General features: G+C 38.3%; 1 long non-coding RNA gene across 1 annotated transcript in view; it reads left to right on the top strand.

Annotated features, from left to right (window-relative positions):
• The window catches only part of LOC105739640, a 316,721-nt gene that overhangs the window by 130,700 nt on the left and 158,575 nt on the right, over nt 1–27,446 (top strand). The window contains exon 3 of the long non-coding RNA XR_001115590.2: nt 17,137–17,230. This is a non-coding gene — a long non-coding RNA (uncharacterized LOC105739640). The remainder of the gene's footprint in view (nt 1–17,136; nt 17,231–27,446) is intronic.

The raw sequence follows: 27,446 nt of genomic DNA, 5'->3' as shown, positions 1-27,446 counted from the left end.
CCCAGCCTCGCTGCCACCTTGCAGTTTGATCTCAGACTGCTGTGCTAGCAATGAGTGAGGCTCCGTGGGCATAGGACCCTCCAAGCCAGGCGCGGGATATAATCTCCTGGTGTGCCGTTTGCTAAGACCATTGAAAAAGCACAGTATTAGGGTTGGAGTGACCCGATTTTCCAGGTGCCATCTGTCACCCCTTTCTTTGACTAGGAAAGGGAATTCCCTGACCCCTTGCACTACCCAGGTGAGGCAATGCCTCGCCCTGCTTCGGCTCATGCTCGGTGCGCTGCACCCACTGTCCGACACTCCCCAGTGAGAAGAACCTGGTACTTCAGTAGGAAATGCAGAAATCACCCGTCTTCTGTGTTGCTCACGCTGGGAGCTGTAGACTGGAGCTGTTCCTATTCAGCCATCTTGGCTCCTATTCCTATTATTTGAATTTCTAATGCCAGATTTGAAATTGATTCTTTTCTTGTTGGCAGGAGAAATGACTCCCCCTGTCATATTCAAGGTGAGGTGCTATGTACTTGTTGACACCCTGAAGTTGAGTAAAGGCCATGTCTTGATGAAAAGATGAACCGTATTGTCCAATTCAGGACAAAGTTCATTTTATTGGCAATAGTGGATTTTTGAATAAACTTACATTGCTGGAGTTTGTGATCTTCTATGTGTTCTTTAATAATCTGATAGATATTGAGCTACTGCTACAGGGGCTGCACGTGATTAGGAAAATATCCTTTGCATTTGGCAATTTGAAGATGACTGATCACTCTTTCCAGAGAGTTTCAAAAGATTAATGGGATGAAAGCTTCTTACCTGGGTTAACTGAGGAGTAAATAGGAGGAGAGGATGCAGGAACAGCTACCAGACACAGCTCTTTAAAAAAGCTTGACTTCAAAGGGAAAATGGGAGATCTGTGCATTGATGGAATGTGCAAGGCTGTGATGATGTAAACACACATACATAATCAAAAGGTTTACACATCAGAAATAGACTTCTTATTTTTCTTTACAGTATTCTTTTAAAATGGAACCATTCTTATTGGCCCTGTGTTGAAATATAGATTTTCCTTCAATCAATGAATATGATTGAAGGCTAAACCAGCAGAGCTACTGGTAGGCCTGCAGTTTGGTTCTCTTCAAGTTATATTCTTTATGTATTTTTCTGTATTGTTTTTTATTTTGTTTAAACTTTTAAGTTCAGGGGTACATGTGCAGGTTTGTTATATAGATAAACTTGTGTCATGGGGGTTTGTTGTACAGATTACTTTGTCACCCAGGTATTAAGCCCAGTACCCAGTAGTTATTTTTCTTGATCCTCTCTTCCCAGCCTCCACCTTCCAATAGGTGCCATCTTTCTGTATTTTTCAACATATGTTTTATGAAGATCTCTAACAGAGTTGAAGGGAAGCTAGAGAAAAGGTAGTCTTCTGGTGACAGTGCTTTCTTCTACTTTATCAGCAGTTTGTCTCTGGCCCCAAATTTTGCATGCCCACTTGGAGGGAATTGCCGATCATACTCTCTTCAAAACAGTTTGCTAAACCTCAACTGTTATTAGTTTGGTGCAAAAGTAATTGTGGTTTTGAAAATAACTTGAGCATGCATCTTGAGGATCTTACCTCCATCTCAAGTGCCTCTAGAACATTATTTCCAACAACTCAGAGTCATCTTCTCAAGAGTCCCTGGTAAATATATTATTCTCATCTAATTACACTTACTGTGAATTTTAGCCACCCCTTATAGACAGGCCTTCTACACATCTGAGCATCTAATTTGGGTTGATATCTGCTGTTTCCTCCCCAAAAATGAGGTTTTGCTTACAATATCCAGCCTTTAGATAATTGGATTTTGATTAATGAACTCCTTTTTAAGCACATATTTCCTCATTCATCTCTCCTATTGCCTCCTCTAGTTTCATATTTTCCAGGATGTTCTAAGATCAAAGGATAAGCTGACTGAGCATGATACGTGTCTAGACAGTAATAAAATACAAGATCTACTGATTTCAGTTGCTATGCTTATAGGAGTTACAACCAGACTATAGATGAATGATTAACTACATCAACAGCACAAGAGAAAGCTCTACAGCAAACATGAGGAATTATTCAACTGTCAAGACCTGGTATTAAAGGGGGGAAAACACTACCTACGAATTATTCTTACTATAGGAATAAAGAGAAGGAAACAAAACTGAGAACAACAACAACAAAAAACAATGAAAATGAGATTATTTTCTTCTTTTTCTGAAAACTGTTTTGTTGTTTTTGCCCTTTTAAAGAGCTCAAGCTAAAGGCTTCCTTACTAAGACCTTTGCCTGACATTGCCATTAAAGAAATGGATTATAACAGAGCAGAAAGCACAGCCCCGGAGGTTCTGTGAAAATGCTGGTCATAGGGAATAGGAATTGGAAGGCAGAGGCTGTTCGTGCTGAATTTATCTTCTCCAGTGCAAAGGCTTTTTGCCGCCTCTGCCCCTCAAGCCCATGGGTGGAAGCAGTGAAATTCACTGACATAACTGGGCCAGTTGCTTTTTATTTCAAGTATGCTGTGAGGAATACTTGAAAGCAATCATCTGTGCTCAGTAATTGGCTGATAAAGCTCAATATCCTCAGCAATTACAGTCACTGTTCATTCAGGAAATCCTCCATACATCATTTGAAAGCAGGGCAAAATTGTAAATTATTATAATACTAACCCATGCAACGCTAGTAGAACATACTTTTATAGTGTTAGGAGCAAAGATTTAGACACTGAATGGAAATGCTAGTCAGAGAAACCACAGGTCATTCAGTTTCAAGGGGAACTGAGAAGGAGAACTGGTTGAGGAGGTGCAGCCACCATGACCCTGAGTCATTCCCAAAGCAAATTTGCACTCAGGAAAAGTCAGCCAAGAATGTGATCACAGGGGTCATGATGAGATTGACAAAAAGAACAAACCACCATGCATAACTACTGTCTTAGTGTGTTATCCGCTGCTATAAAGGAATACCTGAGGCTGGGTGATTTACAAAGAAAAGAGGTTTATTTGCCTCGCAGGTCTGCAGGCTGTATAAGAAGTATGGTTTCAGCATCCACTCTAAGGGGCTCAGGAAGCTTCTGTTTTCCATTCGTGGTGAAATTCAAAGAGGAGCTGGTGTATCATATGAGGGAGGAAGGCCAGGAAAGAGGTGCCAAGGCTGTTTTTGTTTTTTGTTTTTTGTTTTTGAGATGCAGTCTTGCTCTGTCACCCGGGCTGGAGTACAGTGGCCCAATCTCAGCTCACTGCAAGCTCTGCCTCTCGGGTTCAAGCTATTCTCCTGCCTCAGCCTCCTGAGTAGCTGGGACTACAGGTGTCCACCACCACACCCGGCTAATTTTTTTGTATTTTTAGTAGAGATGGGGTTTCACTGTGTTAGCCAGGATGGTCTCGATCTCCTGACCTTGTGATCCACCTGCCTCGGCCTCCCAAAGTGCTGGGATTACAGGCATGAGCCACTGCGCCCAGCCCAAGGCTGTTTATAACTATTACACTCTCCTGGGAATTAGTAGAGGGAGAACTCATCCATTATCACAAGATCAGCACAAAACTGTTCATGAGGAACCCACCCTCATGACCCAAACACCTCCCACCAGGCCCCACGCCTAACATTGGGGATCAAATTTCAATATGAAATATGAAGGGGACAAATATTCAAACTGTATCACCTACCTGAGGTTAAGACAGTAAAAAAGTATGGTTCTAAACGTGCCTATCAAGCACAGGACTGGAGTGGGAGGGAAGATTGGTAGTGATTGGCCTAAAAACAAGCCAACGAACTAATGGGTAAGTGCCTTCTAAGGAGTAACTGAATATGTGGGCATAAAGCACAGGAATGAAAGGCATTTTATTTCACATAGAGACACATGAAGCAGAGAATTTAGAGCTGGGTAGTATCTAGTTAAACTCCCAACTTTCAATTTACATAACTTAGACAAGTCTAAGTCATGACAAGCTAAATGACTTGTCCAGGGTAATACCACTGACAGTCAGACCTAAGTTTTCATTTTCGCTCTGCCACCGGAGATACTACCACCAACAACAGATGGCAGAGCTGAAATGAAAACAGGTCTGCTTGTTATTCAGTAAGTATTTACACATTCAGTTTTATGGCTACCAGGCTTGATTTATATATCAGCATTTAGTAGGTTCTTCATCTACTTTATTTCTAGGGCTTCTGATCAGTTAGCTGGCATCAACAATTCTTACATGTTAAATCATAAACACCATTTTGTCCCTGGTATATCCGTCTTATATTTGGATAAGCTGTTTCTTGTTCTCTGCTATTCAGAGAGCAAAATTACTCTTAGCATAACTGTCACCATCACACCTGGCCTGCAGAGAACAGGCATCCCAGAAATGCTTGTGTTCCTATACTAATATGTTTCCCAATTCATTGATGAAGGGAGTGTACTCTGGGCCCTCTAGGAATTGTATGTGTGTATGTAAGCAGGAGTGAATTGGCATGATATATCTACTCCTACATTCCTCTCTCCCTAAACCTTTAGATTTCCTCAGTCTATATTATGCCAGGAATGATCTGGCATCTCAGCCTCATTAAATTTAACCCACTGATAAGTCAAAGTTTTAGTCAACCAACTAATCTGCCACAAACAGCTCCATCTGCCAAAACCTTAAATCCAGAACTTCTGATAAGTGGTCTGATAAGTCAAACAAATTTGACCAGTAAATATTCTGTCCTCCTGGTTCTAATTGCCCCTAGGATTCATTTCCATACATATATGCTGGGTTTATACCAATATTAATAAAATAATGTAAATTAATAAAAGTTTGCAATTCTCTTGCGATATAATCTATTTTTCCCAGAAAAGTATTTGAACTTCCTCTGCTGAAGCATTCTGAAACTTAATCCCAAGTATGGGTTTAGTAGGAAAATGGGGTGGACATGTGAGTCGCAAGAAGATTAAGCATCCACCTCCAAGATGATGGCCCAAAAGAGGTTATTACAGTGTCTTCAAATAAGGGGAAGCTGGTGTTTGGAAGACTTACCAGTTCAGCCTGCTCCACTGGCAACGGAAGCCCAAGGGTTGGTTTTGTATTCTCAGCTTTTACTCAGTCTACCCAAACAACACCTTCTCAAACCTCAGGGTTGAAGATCATTGTGAGGATCAAATAAGAGTATTTTTTTTTTTATGTATGTATGTATCTTTCCTATCAGACTAACCTTTTTAAGTGCAGAGATTATGTATAATTCAATTACGAATCACTCCCTGGCAGATAGAAAGCACTAAATAATTGTTAATTGAATAATGAGATCAAAGAAGTCTATTTGACTTCTAAGTATTTTCGCAAATATCCACTGCTTATTATTCTGGAAATGTCATCTTTTATACGGTCTGCTGTAGCTCTCACTAATCTCTTGTTTTCTCAGTCTCTCTTGCACAGGCACTGATCCGTGGTGGGGTGGTGAAGGCACATTTATAGTCTACTATAAGACTGAAAGAGCTAACTCTCAGAATAAATTCAGTTCAGGGAGAAAGGGTGTCCCCAACTGGGAAGACATTATTGACTAGTATTTTCTATTTTAGAGTGTTAGGGTACCCTGCTGACTTCAGCTTTGCTCTTTGGCACTGCTTTGATGTTTGTGCCTCAATGCGCTAGGTCCATGACAGCTACAATGGATGTTGGCTGCATTTGAATTCCTTATGGAGCTCAAGGGCCTTTTTTCATAATCCCTTTAGGCATCTCCATTAACGATCCATATTGCATACTGTGGGAATTTAATTTGGATGAGCAACTCTGTGCCCTCTGTAAAGCATCTGGGAGGAAAACTTGGGGGCCTCTTGTCCTTGGTGGCCTGGTGGTAGCTCACTGATGGGGAGTACTGCAGTCCGTCAAATGGAGAAGAGTTTTAGCCAATGAAGTCTGAGACTGTGTGAAGGAAGGAAATATTTTCTAAAGAGCCAAGGCATGTCTTGCTAGGAAATCACTCAGGACAAATGTGAGGGATGAGAAAAGGAAGAATGAATGCTAAACCCGGACACCATTTCCAACCTCATTTTCCTTGCTTATCTGCTAATATGAAAGTAGGGACAAAAATGGGACAGTTTTAGGGTCTGATATGTCCCCAAAAATTCATGTGTTGGGAACTTAATCTTCAATGCAAAATTGTTGAGAGATGGACTCTAATGAGAAATATTTAAGTCATGACCTCATGAATGAACTCCCTTATAAAAGGGCTTGACAAGGGAGTTCATTCATGTTTGTCCTTCTGCCTTCTGCCATGTGAGGGACAGTGTTCCTCTCTTCTGGAGGATGTAACTTTCAAAGTGGCATCTCGGAAACAGAGACTGCAACCCCATCAGACAACGGAAACTGCCAGTGCCTTGGTCTTTGACTTCCTACCTTCCAGAACTGTGAGAGAACAAATTTCTCTTTTTTATATTAGGTTTGTGCAAAAGTAATCACAGTTTTTTCCATTAAAAGTTTTTTTGCCATTACTTTTACTGGCAAAAACTGCAATCATTTTTGTACCAACCTAAAAAAATACCTAATCTTGGAGAGTCTGTTCTAGTAGCACAAACAGACTAAGATGTTCACCTTTCACACCTCCATTGCAGTAGGAAGTGGTCTCGAGATGATTTTCTGGCCAAACAGATCTTAGTTTGATGTCTTATGGAAGTTTCTAGAAAATATTTACTTCCTTCCTGAGCAACATGAGGGAGCTCTGATTTTCGACGCCCCTGCCAGCCTTCTTCACCAACCCCCTTCTCCATTTCCTGCCTTCAAATGCTGCTATGATGCTTAGAGCAGCAGCCACCACTGTCAGATCATGAGGTTACAAGTGTAAGGAATAAAGGAAATACCAAAGATGATAGAACAGGAGGATGCGAAGAATCTATTATTAACTTTGGGACCAATAGCTCAATTTTAGTAATTATGTATCTCTACCTATATGGTGTTTTTATTTCTTTCTAACGAAAAAGAAAGTAAATATTATGTGCTACATGCTCTATTTGCAAGATTTTAGCAAAACATTCAACTTCCTTGGACCTCAGTCTCCCAAATTATAAAATGAAAATAATGCCTTCTGCACAAATATAAATCAAGTAGGACACACAAGTAAAATGGCTATATGAATATAAATTAGCCTCACAAGAAAATTAAATGTATTCTGCATGAATATAGCAATTTTGGAACACAAGCTTTCTTTATTAATGAGAGAGTGACATTCACATTTAGAAAGCAGGGACTCAGGAGACACTAATTATTATACCCGTTCTTTCCACAGACTCACTTTGTAACCTTTAGCAAATCATTTAACCTCTCTGACGTCTGATTTCTCACCCGTAAAATTCGAGACAGTAATGATTTTCCTTCCTGCATAATGGGGTTGTTCTGAAGATTAAAGATGGTGAAATATTTGAAAACTTTTCAAAAATATATTGAGGTATGTAAATGTATATTATAAATACATATTTCATTAGAGACATTTAGACATGAGACTGGAGTGTTCTCACTTATGTCTGATGTGGAGTTCAAATACTGAACCATTAATTAATATATACTTGTCCCTGTGAAAGAACTCTTGTTTATTAGGGATTTATATTTATTTCTATATTTTAAAATATCTATTCCCAGGCAAAAAGTGGTATTTTAAATTTTAGAATATCCTTTCAGTTTATTTTTATAATTTATTATATGTATCATTCATATAATAATCTATTTATTATTTTGTAATTACTTCCCAGTGATAGAGTAGCATAGGCAGGCCTTAGGAAAATTTGAGAGAATGTATGAAGATAGAAAACTAGGAAGATACTTAACAAATAAAACATAGGAGCAATTTGATAAAATAAGCTTATTTGTCCTGAAAAAAGTCCCACACACATTATATTTTAATAACTGTATTAACAAACTGCCTTAAGTGTTGTTTTGTGAGGAAAAGTCATCTCTCTTTTTCTGAGGCTAGAACAAGAGCACACACATACACAAACACACACACACAATAGAATACAGAGATAGTCAGATGCAGAATAGAATCTACCTACCTATCTGTATGTTATAACAGATATGAACTAGAATACATGAACATACAGGTATATGAATTCTAAATTTTATAAGTAAGGTTATGCTACTGAAGATGAGGAGGTGTTATGAAGTATATTAGATGATTTGATTTCCAAATATCGTATTTGTTTAGGCTCGAGGTGACTTTCTTAAGTTTGACTGTTCTGTGGAATACTATAGCATGTACACTATTTTCACAGTTAGTTTACATTCTAGACTATCTTATATCCATATTTGAGGAGGCTTGCAACCCTTCACAATAATTAATGTCATTTGCAGTGGCTTTCACTGTGGGCTGACAATGTTCCAGGAGAGAACTGAAACCTGAAACCCCCCACCCCTTTCTCTTCCTCTCTCATTTTCCCTCAAGCACTGTCCTTTCCAGATCCAGATGTCTTTCCAGATTTAGCTGCCCTTTCTTTTCACAGAGCTGACAGCCCTCGCTCTGCCCATAAATGTTATTTTTAAACCTTCTCTTGCTTACTGTTACAAGTTTTGATAAGGTCTTGACCACTAGGACAATTACTGGATGCTGCTGCCTGTCTACATTCTTATCAGACTATTTCTAGTAAAGTTTCTACTTTACTTATTACCTTCCTGTCTGCCTTACATTCAGGGAGCTTTATCATTGTTAAGAGCGGAAAGTTGTACTAGATTGAAAAATACCTGTCCTCTCCAAAATCTAATCAAATTGAATCCTTCAAATGTGATTATTACCATTGTTATAAGAAAATGACTAAAAATTATAAATTAGAATTCAGACGTTCCACTGAACACCATTTAGCTCACGGCCCTCAACCGTTGCCTTCCTATTCCAAAACAACAACAACAACAAGAAAATAACCCTTAGACATCCATCTGACCCGTTTCTCATGTAATCTGGGTCATCAGATCAGGACACTATCACTCACAATTCTGAAACTGTCTGGTCAGTTTTGATGACTACACTCAGCTGCCTGGCTTTTCATTCCAGTTTGATTCCAGCCCCCAAACAGACCAATTCTGAGCTTAAACACAGATGCAGTCAGCAGCCATCAAACATTCTTTAAACTCACACAGAAAGATATCGTCTGTCCTTAGTCCGTCACCTTCAAATCTTCCCCCAAATGTAGATGTATGAGGTCCAGTAGTATTCAAATTGCACAAAGCAATTTGTTGCCGTCTTAATTCCTACCTCATTTAAACTGGGAAATGTTGTTTTGAAACCCCATTCTTGTACATTTTCTAAGCTAACTTTATTATACCCACCCACTTCAGTCACAAGATCTCTTACCTGAAAAAGGGCAGGAAAATATGATGAGCTAGGAGGAGGATTACAGATTAAATACTCACGTGAACTTTTAGTTTAGCATATTTCAAAGTCTGTTATTCTCACTGCTGGTGTGGGGGATTATCCTGAACAGCTTCTATAAATGCTACAGGGAATTATGCATGTACAGTCCATCAATGTTAATGGGTGAATAAACCTTACAGTTTGTTAAGTAATGTAACATCTATTAGGGAAGGGTGAATTGGTTAATGTATGTATTAGGCTCTGAGTTTACCTGAGTCAAACCCCTTAATGGGCTACTTATTTTACGCTTTGTGCAAACGAATAATTCAGTCTCAGTGTATGCACCCTCAAGCAAAGCAAATTACTTATTAGTGGTATTTGAGAATTGACGTGAAATATTTTGTTCGACCTCGAAAGTGTCTCTGTTTTCATCTTCAAAACAATTCCAAATAGGACTAATAAAATTCTCTTCATTAATAGAACTGAAAAATATAAAACTGGAAAAAAGCCAAATTTAGATGTGCAGTATTAATTTTACAACTGAAAGCAGTTTGTATAAGCAGCAACAATGAGCCACATATTAGTGATTATTGCTGCTAATTTTGTGGTTTATGGGGCTTAGTTTTAATTTTTATATGCTATCCAATGAAGTACATTAGACATTCATATAAGTTACTTTGCATGATACTTATTACAAGGTAGACATAATTTCCTTGGGAATAAACTACTTGATTCCAAAAAGAAAATTATGACCAAGATTTTTAAACTCTAAGACAAAAATCTTTTTTCATTTCTTCTTCAGTGGCAACAGGAGATAAGTTCCCATCATGCATATGCAACTTAATTTCTCACCTCAGTGCTGTTGTGTACATGGAACTTATTTTACTATGCCTGTTTGGGAACATTGGCTATCTTTCCACATTCAGGTGTAAAAGAATGTAATATGATTGAGGCTACTTTCCTTTGAGGAAATTAGTTTTTTGCCTAAAATCTACTGCTAGCATTTTAAACACAAGCTTTCTTAAGAGCTTTGGATATTAACAGCCAAGTTTAAAACCAATTCATCAAAAAAGGAAACTTCCCCAGAGTTGATGTAGTTCTCTCTGAGAGTGGAAGAATATCTTAAACAGACATGCAGAAAACAACCGTCATGGAATGAGATCTCTTTCTTTTCCCTTCTCCTCCTAAAACTCGTTGAGAAGCAATCAAGAAATTGAAACAAAGACCCCATATTCTATGAATCCTAGAGATACCTGCGACCCCGATTCATGTATGTTACAGATATACATAGTATGTGAAGAGAGAAAGTTGATGATGATGAAACAGTAAATGACTTAGTGAGATGTTAGGAAGATGAAACCTAAATGACTATACAGGGTGATACTGGTGGACTGCAAGTCTGTTTAACCTGCAGAATCCTGAGAAGGCTCAGGAATTAGAGGTGCCACACACCATAAAATGCCAGGGGGCAGGTAGGGGCTGAAAGCAAGGAGTTGGTTTAGATGTTGGTCTAAGTATTTTGTCTCCTGGGAGCCCACCCTCACTGCATTTAGGGGATCTCTTCTGTCATCTCCCCAGCAAATATTCTTTTGAATTATAGAAGTTCCAGAAAGAAAATAGGAGAAATGAAAAATTTTTAACACATTATACAAGCACATTTTTGAGACTGAAGGACATTTATTTCTCATAGAAGGGGCTTTCCAAATGCTAGTAAAATAAATTTTAAAGGATACATATCAATATTTATAATCACAAAATTTCAAAATATATGAAAATATTCAATGGCTGTTAAAAAAACAATAACAGTAAAAGCAAACACACAAGCAAAAAGAAAAAGGATTTAAGTAAAATAAAAATACTATAGGCCAAGTTAAAGGTAAAGACAAAATGGAAAATACTATTTGCAGTTAACATCACAAAGAACTTACATTTTTAATAAGTGAAGAACTCTTAGAAATCCAAAAGCAAAAGCCCACATCTAATAAAAAACCAAAGTGTCTCAGCAGTTAGGTTACAGAAGAGGAAATACAAATAATACTTAAAATATGAAAAAAGTTTCAGCCTCATTCATGAGATGCAAATTAAGATTTAAATTATATGTATATATGTTTGTATATATATGTAAGATTTATAACATATACATACACAATTAGATATATGTATAGAATGGCAAAAATATAAAACATTGGTAACTCAATTTGGCAAAGTCATTGGGAAACAGGTCCTCATATAAATTTGATTAGCATATAATTATAATCAGCACAACCATTATATATGGACTATTGTATCAAAGTTACATTTAAAAATACACTGTAACCTATTACTTATTGATTCAATGGCAATGTATGTTACAGATATACTTGCATACTGGTACAAGATTTGAAACCACAAAAAAATGACAAAGGAAATACACATATAAACAATGACAAAGTTAATACATTTAGTGGAATGATATTTAGCTATTAAAAATATATACTGATATGCAAGATCTTCAAGATAGATTATTAAGTTAAAAATCAAAGAGGTAAGTACCATGTATAATGTCCTCTTTTTTGTATTAAAGTGGAGAAAAGACATAATTTTACTTGTATTTGCATAAACTCTAGAAAAATACCAAAAAAGGTATTGAAATTGGCTGTCTTTCTAGGTGGTGAATACGTGAAAGTTGATTTTCACTTATTGTTTTATAATTGTATTTGCACTCTTTGGCTATTTAACTTATGTACAGGTACTTTTGGGATACAATAAAACAAATTTTAAAATTTACTGCTCTTCTTATTTTCTCAAAGTTTAGCTCTTTCCTAGTCTTGTAGGTCTGACCTTTTGGCATCTCTTTGAATGTGTTGATAGGAATTTAAACTTTATTTTGAGGAAGAGAAAGGGATTGGTTCTGGGGGAGCAGATGACATGGCATGGCGTATGTTGGCTGGCATTTCCCTTAGTTGGAGTTGAGTTGGATGGAGATGGCTTTGGAGTGATGCAACACCAACTTTTCATAAAGCAAATAGCTCAAGCTTCCACTGCAGATTTTAAGCAGCTTTTCTATTAAGATTATGCCGTCCTCAGCTTGAGAATAACTGCGTCATAGGCAAAAAACAAAAGAATCTTGTTCATGCTCAACTTCAGGAGACTCTGAACCCAAGTATTGCAAATGGGGCATCTTCATTTCAAGACTTGCGCTGCGTGTTCACGCCTTCTTGGACACCATGATTGCTCTGACAGATTGGTCACAAACTGATGGCTTTGAGATCATGAAGATTTAACACACTTGTGGTATACAATGGTGCTTTGAGAGTAGGCACCGTCTACAGTGGGGATAGAAGGGCTTCCTAAGAGATCCTCCTCATGGTGGAGCCAGAGTGTAGAGAGAGGGACACAGGAGATGCTGCATGTGACCAGAACAGACTGCTTTGAAAACACATGTAACAACACTTATGATTACTAGGGATTAAGAAGGCGGTGGATTTCAGGGAGTGGGTTAACTTGCGTAAGCATAAATGGGCAGGAGAAAAAAAACTGCTGGAAATTAATGTAATCCTCCTCATTTGTCATTTGTATGCTTAGTGATGTTTGGAGAGGGGTGTATAAGGATGGAAAATGTGGAAACACAAATGACCAGTGCTAGGAAACTGGCTAAATAAGCTATCAAATCATGTTTGCAGGGAATCCTTTATTATGTAGAATAATCTTAATATATTCCTGTGTCATGTATGGCTCCCTAGTTGTAACAACAACAAAAGAATAGAATATTCTGATAAAACTTAAGCAAAAATAAATGTATTGGTGAAATATAGAGCAGCTTATGTAATTTAAGGAAAACTTCAGGGAGAGCAGGAACAGAACCACTGAAGAGGTCTCAAGAGGGGGAGGCAGTGGATGTCTTAAGTCTGGCACTGTCAGAATGAATCACTTCCAACCAATTTGCATCCTTATTCATTCCAGGAAGAAGGCTTTTTTGCTTTAATTGCATCCTAAGAAAACTCTCAGCTAGAGTAGGGCAAGAATCTCTAAAGCTGCACGCAAGAGGAAGGGTAGAACCCCAAAGGAAAATTGGGGTAGTGTGTGTGTGTGTGTGTGTGTGTGTGTGTGTGTGTGTGACAGACAGAGATCGACAGAGAAGGGGACGGGGGAGAGAGAGAGACTACCTTTCTAGCTGTGTGACCTTGAGCAATGACCTTGAGTCACTGTTCTCCAGAGGAACAGAGCCAATAGGATGTCTGTATATATATATATATATAGAAAGATTTATTTTAGGAACTTGGCTCATGCAATTACGGAGGCTGCCAAGTCCACAATTTGCAGGGTGGACCAGTAGGCTGGAGACATAGGTAGGAGCCAATGATGCAGTTCAAGTCAAAGCAATGTGCTGGCAGAATTCTTTCCTCCTCCAGGGATTCTTTTTTTCTCTTTTTTCAAGCCTCAACTGATTGGATGAGGCCCACTCATATTATGGAGCACAATTTGCTTTACTTAAAGTCCGCCCATTTAAATGTTAATCTCATCTAAAAGCACACTAAAAGTTTGACTGCATATCTGGGAACCTTAGCCCAGCCAAGTTGATCCACAGAATTAACCACTGCAGGTAAATTACTTAACTCCTATGTCTCCCTTCTTGTATCTATAAACGGTGATTATTATAGCACCCATCTCACAGAGCTGTTGAAATTATTAGACACAGAGCAGTCAGAACAGTGACTCGTCCATGGAAATAGCAATACATGTTTTGTGTTTTCTATTGGTATTCTGTAATGAAGATTTAAACCTTTTATAATCAGAAAATAAATGTTTTTGGTGTCCAGATTGGACCTTTCTGCATGGCCATGGTTACTGAAGTTCTGATGGTCAAACTAGTTTGCAGTGATTTGAGCCTTCTTATCCCCAGCAAACCTAAGGGAAACTTGGGAAGAAGCAACACAACATCACAAAGATATCCATGTCATGGAGGGTCACGTGAATTATGAAAATCTTCTCTCCTTCTGCAATATTTCATCCTCCTCCCCTGCTTTGCTCTGTACAGTCATGAGAGGATACCACCTCCTTGACAATAGCAGGGAGAGGATAAGGAGAGGTGTGAGAGGTTGCCATCACTGCAAACTTTGTTCTTAATTCAAATAATTTTGTATTTGTGTGAATCTTCATCTTTTTCACGAGCTGGTGGCATTTTTGAATCACGGCATTTGCCCGAGACCACTGATCCAGGTACTCATTGCATAAAGGGGTTTGTCCCTGTAGCCAATATTAATAGAATGAACAAAATCTGCAATTACATAAATCTTATATCAAGTAGGGAATTATAAAGTAAAAGGTTAGGTTATTGTTGAGTGGCTTTGCTTAGTCAGAACAAGCAGACTTGTCATGTTACTACTCAAATACTGAGACACAAGGGGAAAAATTAGTCAACAGCAGTTCCCATCTCAGGCCCTAGCTGTGTAACCAATGACACACCAGAATTGATCTCGCAATTCTGACCAGTTATTTATCCTCTCCAACAGCTTCCCGAAGTCTGTTTTTAGAATGAGGCCTCTGAGTTTAGGCCTTTCCACTGGTTCCCACTTCTTTACCTCCCTTCCTTTCCTCTAGTCCCTTCAATCAGGCACTCACAGCCCCAGACTATGTAAATTGCTCTTCCCAAGGTCAGAAATAGCACCCAACTTTTCAGCAGCATTTTATGTGATTACCACTGCTTCCTATATGGAGTACTCCTTTCCGTTCCTGCCCCTACACGCTCCTTGTTTGTTTTCCTTGTGTTCTCACCGGCTCTTTCTCAGCCACATTTTCTCACTCTTGATTTACTAGGCCATGGTGGGAAAGCCCTGATTCTATTCATACTCCTCTTCTCCCTGCATGCTATTAGCACGAATGTGTAAATTGCTAATTAAAAGACAAGAAAGTTCTGAAGTTGACAATCTCATCTGGTCTCATGGCTTAAATATAAACCCTACATCATTGACTCTTAATATTTTTTCCTCCAATTGTTTCCCTTCTTTCTCAAGCTTAGACTTACACATATATGGGTAAGTACCCATGGACATGGCCTAACACAATTGGCACATCTAAACTGGTCCCAGACCAAGCACCACAATTTCTCACCTACACCACTGCAATAGCTCTGCACGGACCTCCTGTTTTTCTTTTGTTCTCCTGATTACACTGTCCACATTGCAGTCCAAATCATCTGCTAGGGCATAAATCTTTCTGCTTCCTCATTTCCATGCCATTCTATTGCAATTAATACGGATTCCAAACTCCTTTTCATGATCTCGGTGGCCTGGTCCAGATTTCCTTTCTAACTCCATCTCCATCTACCTTCCCTTACCACACTCCAGCTACACTGATCTTTTGATCCACGGATGCACCAACCTCATTCTTTCTCTTTCTTTTCCAAGGCTCTCCGTCTTTGAACTTATTCTTTCCTTTAGAAAGCTTTTCATCTGACAGTTGCTTGCCTGTCAGACATGCTATCCCAGGACGATCTATCAAAGCAGTATGGGTAGACCTTTGTGACACTATTCTTCAAAACATTCAGCACTGCTAGAGATAAGTTATATAGCGTATTTAGCATTTATAGGCTTATTAGGAATAATAAGCCCCTTTCTCCACCAATTAAATCCAAGAGCTACCATTACAAAGGATCACAAACTGGATGGCTTAAAACAACAGGAATTTATTCTTTCATAGTTCTGGAGGCTTGAAGTCAGAAATCCGGGTGTCAGCAAACCTGCTCCCTCAGAAGGCTCCAAGGAAGAATGCTTTCTTGCCTCTTTCTAGCATCTGGGGATCCTTGGCACCCCGTGGCCTGCAGCTTCACCAACCCCAGCCTCTGCTTCTCTCTTCCCACAGCCTTCCCTGTCTGTCGGTCTCCAAATCTCTTGCTCCTTATAGTAACATCAGTCATTGGATTTGGGACTCACCCCAACACAGCATGACTTCATCTTAACTTCATCAGGGGTGTAGGAATTGAACATATCTCTTGGAGGCACATAATTCAACCCAGGCACTGCTGTATACTATGTCAGGTGCCTAGAACATAACAATTAATAAGTATTACTATCTGCCTGAAACACTCTCTCCTTCTCTCCCTCTCTCTCTGTCCGCTGCAGGTACGCGACTGTGCAGTTGTACAGTGTGAGGAAATTTGGGAATATTAACCATTTTCTCATTTGCCCCAAGAATACTCGCTGACGGCACTTGTGGCTGCGGCGTTTACCCCAAGACAACTTTGCCAGAAATACCTCGCTTTTATTATCATTTTCGCATTGCTCTAGCATATCAACGTTGTAAACAAAAGACATCATTCTATTTATAGGATTGTGTTTTTAGTAGTGGTATTTCCACTTACAAAATATAGTAATTCTCAATTGCTGAAAATGTCGTATTCTAGAAAACATAGCCTTCCTACGCATGACGTTGACATTGTTCTGAGAAGAGTTGCTGGCCGAAGATTGACTTGATGAATCCAATTTTTCCAGAACAGATGATTCTGATGAGTGAAACAATTCTGATGTTAATTCTGTTTAGAAATAGCTCCAAGAACAGTTTTTATATTTTATTTTCACGTTGAAAATCAGTCAGATTTACTTTAACCTCAAAGAGTTTGAGTTGTTAATGTAAAAATAAATGTTGGCATCGAGCTGCACTTTTTTTTCCCTAAATAGTAAAAAGGGTTAATGATGAGGGGTTGAGATGTTCCAAATGCTTAATCTATATCATGCAGTGTGGCTGAAAACACCATACACTGTTTCTACTTACTCCATCACCCTTACTTTTGTTCATGGGCCCTTCTCTCTGGCGTATTTTTTATTTTATTAATTTTTTATTTTTTAGAGACAGGGGTCTCACTATGTTGCCCAAACTGGCCTTGATCTTCTGGGCTCAAGCGATCTTCCCACCTCAGCCTCCCGAGTCGCTGGGATTGCAGGTACACACCACTACAACTGCTCTTTCTGAATGATTATTCTTCCTGCTACTCCATATTTTTCTACCTTCTAGGCCCCCAAATCAAGTTGTCTTCTGCTTAGGTCTCGGTAACACAAGCTAGGTTTCTGACTGAAACAACAGCTGAATATGGTTAATGAAGCTGCCTCTGTTATTGCCCCAACTATTGCCTGTTTTCCTCATTTCTGTGCCACGATTCTTCCTCTGGGGTTTTACACAAACTCTATTCTACATGTGGATTCTGCTTTCTTTGTGTTCTTCTTATTGGTTTCTTCTCTCAGCCTTCCTTGTATTATCTGGCCTCTGGCTGCCACTTATTTTGCTGATGCAGGCACACAGACCTCTTTTATCATCTACCCTCTCAGGAATTTACAGTTTACCTCTGGATGTTCCATCAACCCATAAACTTCCACTGCAGCATTTAAAACATATTTTATTATAGAGTTAGGAAAAAACGTGGACAAAATATTACAGTGTTGGCTTCTAAATGTGATTGTGTATGATTTTAACTTTTTTTTTTCTTGCAAATCTTTTAAAATATTTTTTTCTCTGGAATTTTTATAGCAATCATGGGTTTCACTGTTGAGGGGTATTTGGGTAATGTCTCATCCCTCTGATCCAGTAGTTACACAAATGGCAGTAACTCATTGAGAGATAACTCTTCCCCATTTAACAGAACATGAAAGTAGTATTTGAAACATTAGATAATTTCACAAATATCACACACCTAGAAAGCTGTTGAACCAGGATTAGAACCGATTCTTGTCAATCCTTAAAGTCCATTTATTTTCACTGACCATATTCACTCTGTTTAGAAATGTTTTAAGAAAGTGCAGTTTTACATTAGCTGTGTATTTATACATAAATATATATAATTACATATTTTATATATATATATATATAGTGTGCTTAGTAAATATTTAATAGATAGATGTGGTTGAACTCATTCTTACTGATATAAAGAGATCATGAATGGTGAGAAATCACCAGATCTTCTTTTCTGTTCAATACCTCATCCATGTTTTCTCCCACAGGAGTTCAAACCTTGTCTCCTATTTATGAACTTCCAGCCTGAGCCAAACTATAACCTCCATTGCTCCCTGTGGGTTTCTCCCACATTGCACCTGTGCTACCCTTTTCCCTTTACTAAATACTCTTGTTTCAAGACGTATCCAGGTCCTAATTTCTATGTTACCCCAACTAGAATTTGACCTTCGAGGCTCTGCTCTCTTAATGGCTCCCACTCTGACACCTCTCATCTCTGAATTTCTGCCATATTTTCTGTGTGTAGTGCCTCTCAGGGACTTGAAAAGTGGCCTCTTTGTCATTCATTGTCTATGTATAGAAATAGCTCATCCTTAATAACTGTGGAAGTACCATTTACTTCTTGGTTTCTCTGGATCCTAACACTTAAAAGACACTAAATAAGAGTCTAAGGCATTGGACAATGCAGAGAAGTTTTACATATAGCACACTGTAGCAGGGCAGTAGGTCAGTAAAGCTGTTATTGTTATTTCTCTGTGTTTTTTCTTTTCCTTTCAGCCTGGACAGACTATGGCATATATTACACTTATTTGTATCTTCAGTGTCCCAGCTTGCTGCCTGGAATATAGCAAGTAGTCAATAATACCAATTAAATTTAACTCAATTAAGGACACTTTTTTGGAGAAGGTGAATTTCCAGAGTTGTTTAAATAATACAAAAGAACACTTGATATGTTCTTGGAATGACATTCCAAACATATTGCTTTATTCTAGCATATTTTTAAAAGGAAATAAAAAGGGGGAAAAGGTAGAAGCAAGTGCCTGAATGAAAAACCAAGTAACATAAATTTTAAATTGCCACATAAAGAATTACAGAAACTTTCTATTTCTGCAATAATTTAGTCACATCATTTTGATTTTGCCTTTAGAACAATCTTGCTGGATTCCTCCATTTATGTTTTCATCTTAAGGATTTTCAAATAGAAATATTGTATCCTTTGAGCTAAGAGATATAAAATGCAAGCATATATCTCAAAGAAAATGCATTATATTCACATAAGTAGAAATCACAGTTCTTTAGATAGCGTCTGTCTTATAAGAATGCAGGAAAAAATCACACTGGAGGTTTCCAGTTTTATACCTATTTTTTCTTTTTTACCGAAAACAGCCTTATAATTTCTCTGCTAGGATTTATGTAGTGAATAGAGAAAAGCAATTATTTTCAAAGGGTATTTGTTTTCATAGAATTCATCAAGAAACAAACATTAGTACAGGCATACTTTTACCGAGATTGAAAATATAGGTAGGTTATAATTGCTCAAATGCAGTTTAAGGAAGTTTTGAACAGAAACAGTAAGGAAAACAAGATCAGGCAAAAGCATTGACAAGTCGTAGAAAGCTTGGAAATATACAACACACACACATACATATATGCACACTACTATTTATACTAGCACATAGAACATTGGAAGGAATTGAAGAGGACCCCAGAAATGAGGACCAGGCTCATATATAGAAAGGATTTGCCCAAGATCAAAAGCAGTCCAAGAAGCACTGGGGCTGAAATCAAAGAGAAAGGAATTCAGAACACTTCTAATTAGTATTCAAAAATACAAGTGTATGTTTTTGTAATGCCTGATAATGATAAGAGCTAAGAGATGATAATTTACTCTTTTTCTTCATTTTATAGATTTTTCCCTCTCCTTTGTGAAATTAGCAGACAAAGCCTAATTATGTGTTCTGTGATGTAAACTTCTTAGGTTGACAGTTGCATACCATCTCTTTCTACACTTGCACTGCCTAAACTAAGGACCCAAGGCATAACCATAGCAGTTGTATCTAGCAGTCATTGACTGCTTACCATGCTAGTAATTAGGTACCTATATTAACAAACAGTTAGGAGTTGAATTATATCCCCTGAAAAGATCTATTAGAGTTTTAACCCCTGAACTTCAGGATGCAATCTTATTTGAAAACATGGTTGTTGTGAATGTAATCACTTAAGATGGGGTCATATTGGAAAAAGGTATGCCTTTAATTTAAAATTATTAGTGTCTTTATAAGACAGAGACTCAGAGTGAATGACCAAGAGAAAACAAAGACACAGGGGCAAACACCAAGGGAAGATGGAGGCGGAGACTGGAGTGATGCGTCCGTAAGCCAAGGAATGCCTGGGACCACTGAAGCTGGAAGAGGCAGGGAATGATCCTCCCCTGGAGGGCTTAGAGGGAGCATGGCCTTGCCAACCACTTGATTTCTGATTTCTACCTTCAGAACTGTGAGAGAATACATTTGTGTTGTTCTAAGCCACCCGGTCTGTGGCACCTTTTTACAGCAGCTCTGGGAGACTTAGGACACCCAGTTAATCCTTATTATAGCCCATGTGATTATGGTCCTGTTCCTTTCCCATATAACAGGTAAGGAGGCCAAGTGGCAACAATGCAAAGCAACATGCCCAGGGTTACAGTGGCAGGACCAAGAATCCATCATAGGGGGCTTGGCTCCAGAATCCATGCTCGTAATGCCATGCTATGTAGGACACTGCAAAACATTTGCTGGTTAAGTGAATTAGTACCTTGATGTATAATATTGCTCTACAGTTCATGGGCATATGCAAAATCACTTCTTCTCAATATATTGTTTTAAATTGCATTTTAAAAACAATGGAAACAGAATCAAAATCTTGCAATAAGGTTTATGGTTGCTGCCCCCACCCATTTCTACAAATTACTCACCAGTCAGACAGCTTTCATTCAATTCTAATAGGGTGCCTTATGTCTAATTATTTTTTTAAACCTTTATGGGCAGAAACTAAGAAAATGGCTATTTCAGAGCTCTGAGCAGCTGTTCATCTCCGAGAAAGACCATTTATTTTTTTCTTGAAAAACCACTGCAAGTATCTAACAAGTCAAAACGAGATACCTAAGAAAACCTTTTGCAACTGAGTGGCTTAATTTCCTTTTTGAAACAAAATAAACGCGTGGGTAGGCTTCAGTAGAGTTCTCTATCTTTGGCTGAAGTATCTGTTCATGAGTATTCTGGTTTGGGAAACTATATCAGCCGCTTTGTTAGGTGTCCTTAACTCTGATCACACTCTCCAAATAAGACATTTGCCAGTAACTGCAAAATTATAGGATATTTGCTATCTTATCATCCCTTTAGACTCAGGGAAATGGTCTGCATTGCAGGAGAACCAGTTTCTGGGTTGCAATTCTCCAGTCAGGGCAGAAGGGAAGAACACAGCACTAAATGATCCCTATGGATAAAGCGGCTCCCTGTCATTGCCCGGTTAAGTGGAGAGATGCTCTGATGAGCTGGCCTAGTGTTACACTAGCAGCTGGGGAGCATGACCAGAAACAACTTCCAGTATCCTTTTCAAACATCAAATGACTGACTATTCCAGTAGCACTCTGTCCCTCTTGCTCATATTTAAACATTTCAAAACCTAACTACTGTTGAGGCCATAGGAGTCTTAAGCCTTCAAATGAATAATTTTTCCCAGTCCAGAGAAAAGGCCTCTTAGGGAAAGGTTGAAAGAGAAAGTTAAGCTCTACTTTATAAAGGTCAGGCCACTTAAAGCTTTGTCAGGTGCAGACAGATCCTGCCCTTGCCTTTCAGAAAGCTTTGCAGGTGTGATATCTTTAGTGCAGGCTGAGGCTGAGAGGCTCATGGGTTTTATACAAGAGGAAGCTCCTTTGCTTCTTCCTTCGTACATGAAGACTGCTGACAGTGGCTTATGCGCACATATAAACAATGAGGTCAACAATAAGCTTATTAATTAGAGACAGTATAACCCAATCTAAAGATCAAAACTCTTCTTCAGATATCATATGCCAACGCAATTATTCTACACAGAATGGCAGCATCATTATGGAATTTTAATGGCTAGCTAGAGATGTCGGGCAACTCTATTGGTTTTTTGGAACTTATTTTTCTCATTATATAAAATGAGGTGAAATTTTTAAATTCCTGGGATCTTTTTTTGTGAAACTATGACACACATTGAAAACCCACACAGAAGAGAGGAAGGAGCCCTTCCTTGAAGCCAAGAGTTTCATCATCAAATCTCAGTTTACTGGTTAACTCAATAACATTGCACAGGTTATTGAAACTCCAATCCCCAATTTCATCATTTGTAAAATAAAGATATTTATACTGATCTTCAGACCTGTTGTAGCAATAAACAAAGATAATATATATATATATAAAGCAATTCTCTTATACCTGTTGATAACTTTTACCACATTTCCTTTCTCTGTCTACTCATTCTTTCTAAACCCAGGGAGATGGTCCACACTGAGGAATAACCAGTTTCTGAGTTGCACTCCTCAGGTTCTGGCAGAAAATTTTCTATTTTTTAAAGTGCAGTTTTGATTAACTTCTAACATTATGCCTGGCTGACTGCTGGTTTCCACAAACAAGTGGCTGTTTAAAGAATGCAGGAGTAAAGGAATGAATGAACAAATACTAGCTATGCAAATGTTCTTCCAGCAGCTGGCTCTGTCTGTAGCTGGCCATTATGAAAAACCTTCCAAAAGCTGCCATGCTCTAGTAAGATGGATACAACCTAATTATTTGATTAAAGCACCATTTTAAAGATAAATCTATTCCTTTTTTTGAGGCAGCATCTTAGCTCTGTTGCCCAGGCTGGAGTGCAGTGGTATGAACATGGTTCACTGCAGCCTTGACCTCCTGGGTTCAAATGATCCTCCCACCTCAGCCTCCTGAGTAGCTGGGACTACAGGCACATACCACCATACCTGGCTAATTTTTTTTTTGTTTTTTTTTTTTATAGAAACAGGATCTCCCCATGTTGCCCAGGCTGGCCTTGAGCTCCTGGGCTCAAGTAATTCTCCCATCTCGACCTCCCAATATGCTGGGATTACAGGCATGAGCCACCATCCCCTGCCAAAAATAAAGTTATTCTTTTTAATGTGAAACAGTTTACCTTCAGCAATTACACTAACACTTTATCGAATGTACCTCTCATATGAAGTTTATGAAATAAAAACCATTAGCCCATTGTAAACTTAAGAAAAGAGAGTCTCATAATAATTGAAATTTTTTCCAAGGTGACTTAGGTAGAAATTAGCAAAATCATGACTTATACCTTGGAGCATCTGATTCCAAAGCTACTGATATTGATCAATACATTATATGGCCTAAAGTTTAATTGGATGGTGCTCACACACTAGTTAGAGAATGAAGCCACATGCACACATAACTATAGATAAAAAGAAAAACAGGTCTGTGAGACTGCAGAGGAGAGTTGACCCCCACTTGGTGGACTGCCCAGTAATCTTTGCATGTCTGCTGGTCTTTAGGCTTCCTTTGAGAAAATGGCAAATTTTGACAGGGGAATAAGATTTTAGGGAAATGAAGTGCAAATTATGGCATGAAGAATGATATATGTTTATTATCCAGTCATTGGTTTTAGTTGGAACACAGCGTATGATGTTGCGGGTAGCTGGTGAGCAGGCTGGAAAGGAAAATTGTGCCATCTTTTTTATTTTATTTGGAATACAGAGGAATGCTATGTATATTTCATCCAGTGAATGGCATGCTCAGAGCTGGTTTAAGAGGACTGATCTGATTGAGGTGTGAAAGGTAGAAGGGAGAGAGGAAGTGCTAATGGTAAGAAGCCAAGTTAAGAAGCAGTTGAAATAATTCTGATGAAAAGAAAACAAGCATTTGTTAAGTACGTGTTAGGGAACAGCACTACACTAGATATTTTAGTCACATCACATTTTTAGTCCTAGCAATAATCTAATGACAACATATTGACTCGGTTGTATAGATGAAGAGACTAGGTCTTGGAGACTGAATGGTCAGACGGTCAGGAGGAACAAAGACAATGCTGGAATCTCAGGCTCCCTGACTCTAAAGACCACTGGGTTAAGGAAGACTTGATTGCCAGTGGCCTGATGCTGCAGCCAATCCGTAGGAAGAACCAGGTGCGAGTGGAGCGTTAGGGACTTCTGGAGCATTAAGGACCAATGCCTAGGGCACTACCAGGTTGGTTTTACTGCTTTCTACATGTCAGAACCATTTTTTTTTGCGTTGAAGACCAACTCTCTTAAATAGTAATCATAGCTACCAGCAACACCAAAATTTTCACATCTAACTTTGTATCATCCATTAGAGAAATTTAACAGATAACATCTTTCAAAAAATCTTTTTTTTAAAAAAAAAACTCTGTCACTAAAACTGTTCTGGTATTAGGGAAGAGAAAATCTTGTGTAGAAAGAATGATAATTATGTAACCTAGATGCAGTATTCATCTCTAGACCAATGAACTCTAACCAAGAGAGTATGCTGTGATATGAGCTGAACACTTTGGTCACACCTAGTTAATAAGGAGTCTTCTTCAAATAAATATGTAGATGGAAACAAGGCTAGTTTCTACCAAAAGAGGGGATGCATGGGGCAAACCATTCTATTGGTAGTCACTATGTATATTGTCCTTCCATTAAAAAACCCTTTGGGACAGAGCTTCCAGACTTGAATCACAGAATTACCCATAAAAATGGAATGAAGGCAGATAGAGTAGTCAATAGAGTCTAAATCACAGATCTGACCATAAACATTTCTTAACGGTCTGACTTTATAAAAGGGCTTGCCGGTATAAGCCGTACTGATATTAATTAAAATGGATTTCTGCACTGCAATGAAATTCTTGTTTTAATTTTGCTATTTCACAACATTATCTTATATAAGCAACAGATATAAAACCAGTTGATTTTTTAATACAATGATAATTGGCAGTCCTTACATCTTCATCTCATAATAAAATGATGACACACATTGCTTTTTTTTAAAATCATAGATAGGGATTATTTCAGATGCTTTGACAAAAGGCAACATACTTTTCCTTTTTGTTCTTCAGTATATGTTATTTGGGGATAAGTTTACAAGAGATGATGCAATAAAAATACCAAAACCTATTTATCAGGATAAAATGTGTTACCTAGGCAACCTGAGACTATTTTCAAGATCAAGTTTGCGAAAAGTTAGAAAGTTTATTTTTCAGACTAAAGACCTTTCCATCATGTCTAGTGGATTATTTAACAATTATCTAACATATTTACAGAATTGTACAGGTATTGCATTTTCACATATATCATCCCTTTTGAGATTCATAGCAACTTTGCAAGGTAGCTGGGGAGGGCATTATTATTCTCATCTTGCAGATGATGAAATTGAGGCTCAGATAAACTGATTTTCCAACTTTCACAGTGTATCAATCATGATTCTTTGTTGCAAAAATCATAACTCATTTCATTATTAGGAAGGAAATAAATGTAAGGACATTTTATAGTTCATGGACTACCTGGGGTGGCTGAAGATTTAAGCTTTATAACTGGGTAGCCAGAACATTTTCCAAATTACATTGAAGAAGCACTCCAGAGAAGATGACTCATGTCTTAGGCCTGTGACACTGGGCAGGAGAAACGCTCCTGGAGGCCTGATCAGTGTTGTCTTGGGAAGCTGAAGGTTTTCAACATCAGCCCCGCCCAAGCAATGCATCACCTGCTTCAGCCAGTAAGGTACCTTGCAGTCAATGTTCTATGAGTATATGTGAGTGGTAGGAGCCAGATCTCCATTCTCCTAGGGTGACCAAGCATCTCGGTTTGTCCAGGACTGTACTGATTTTAGGGCTGAAAGTCCTAAATTGCAGGAAGTTACTCAATCCTTGGCAGACTGGGATGGCGGTCATCATACTGCACCATAGCTGCAAGAGGACAAGAAGGCAAATTTCTACTACTTGTACAGTAAATAATTCCTTAAAATATACCAGCACTCTCAACCTTACCAGGCTACCAAAACACAATAGCAAATGCCACTGCCCAGAAGTGATGAGCGAGCTACTTCTTCCTAAATTGCTAACTAATAGGAGCTTAAAGTATCAGAAAAAAGTTAAAATATATTCAGCGGACATCTTTATTTTTGAATCTTCTGGTCAATATAGATGCCATCCACCTGATCTCAGTGATTGATTGGTCCACAGGTGGTCATCATACATCAGGATGATGAGAGTTTATCTGGCTTCTACAGGACAGGTTTATATACACATAGAGTGGGCTACATCTGTGTCTCTTACCTTGCCTCCAACAAGGAGGAAAAGAGATGTTTCTTAGCGGGAACTGAATGAGTTCAACATATGGAGGGGAACAGAATCAAAAGCAGAGAGAAAGCAAGAGATGAAGAGAACAACAGAGAGAGAGAAGAGAGTAAGAGGGAACTGACAATGCTCTGTGAGTTTCTAGGAAGACCTCAGCATATCATGCTAAATTCCTTAATAAAGTACCCTTTTATTTAAAGTGGACTGACTTTCTAGCCCTTACAATCAATAGAACACATACTTGCAGGATTTTTATTTTTGCAAGGTTTGATGCTTGCACCCTGGAAAGGCCTGTTGCAGATGCATGCTGCCTGAGTATGGAGCTCTGGGAAAACAGTTAAAATTACTATAGTTAGGGAGAAAAGGCAGACTCCTAGCACACAAAATTATTATCCTTTTTAGAACATGCATGTGTATGGTTTATTACATCTAGATTTAATTAATTTCCAATTAAGTCTTCTTATCACCAGGTTGTTATATATTCCATTTTCTAAATACCTGTATTTGCTTGTTTCTCTATATCTCATATAAAAATATCAAGTCCTATTCATAATTCTTTGCATCATTTTCTTCAGCCCACATTCCATTAATATTTTCTGTACAGGAGTAACTTTTATGATTAAGATTTGATTCTTACTTTGGGTCCATAATGCCAATGGTTTAATTAATCTCTCTCTTTTGCTATTCAAATTTCTAAGCCTCTATCTTTGGGGCCTCTTTTATTAGGACTTGCATTTAGGATTTTTTTTTAATGTGCTTTTTCTGGGCTGATATAAATGTTTAGTTTTTAAACACTGGAAAGCAAAAACAAGAAAAGATAGTAAATTTTGTTAACAAATACCTGTAATGTCTATTTTCTTTGATCATTTTAAAAGCCTTATAGCAATTCCATGTATATAAGCTGCAGGGTACACAATACACCAGCAGTCATTCAAGCACCGATTTTGTGAGGAATAAACCGTGCCACTCAAGGCTCTGTTCCAGGGAAAGATGTTTACCATCCTATGAAACCGCACATTTTCAGGGAAGAGGATGAGCAACAGCAGGACCCATGATGCACTGAAGTTCTCCTGGTGGATCAATCCAGGCCTGCA

This window comes from Nomascus leucogenys, chromosome 4 (assembly GCF_006542625.1).
Source record: "Nomascus leucogenys isolate Asia chromosome 4, Asia_NLE_v1, whole genome shotgun sequence".
Taxonomy (NCBI): Eukaryota; Metazoa; Chordata; class Mammalia; order Primates; family Hylobatidae; genus Nomascus; species Nomascus leucogenys.
This window is presented reverse-complemented; position numbering and strand designations above follow the sequence as displayed.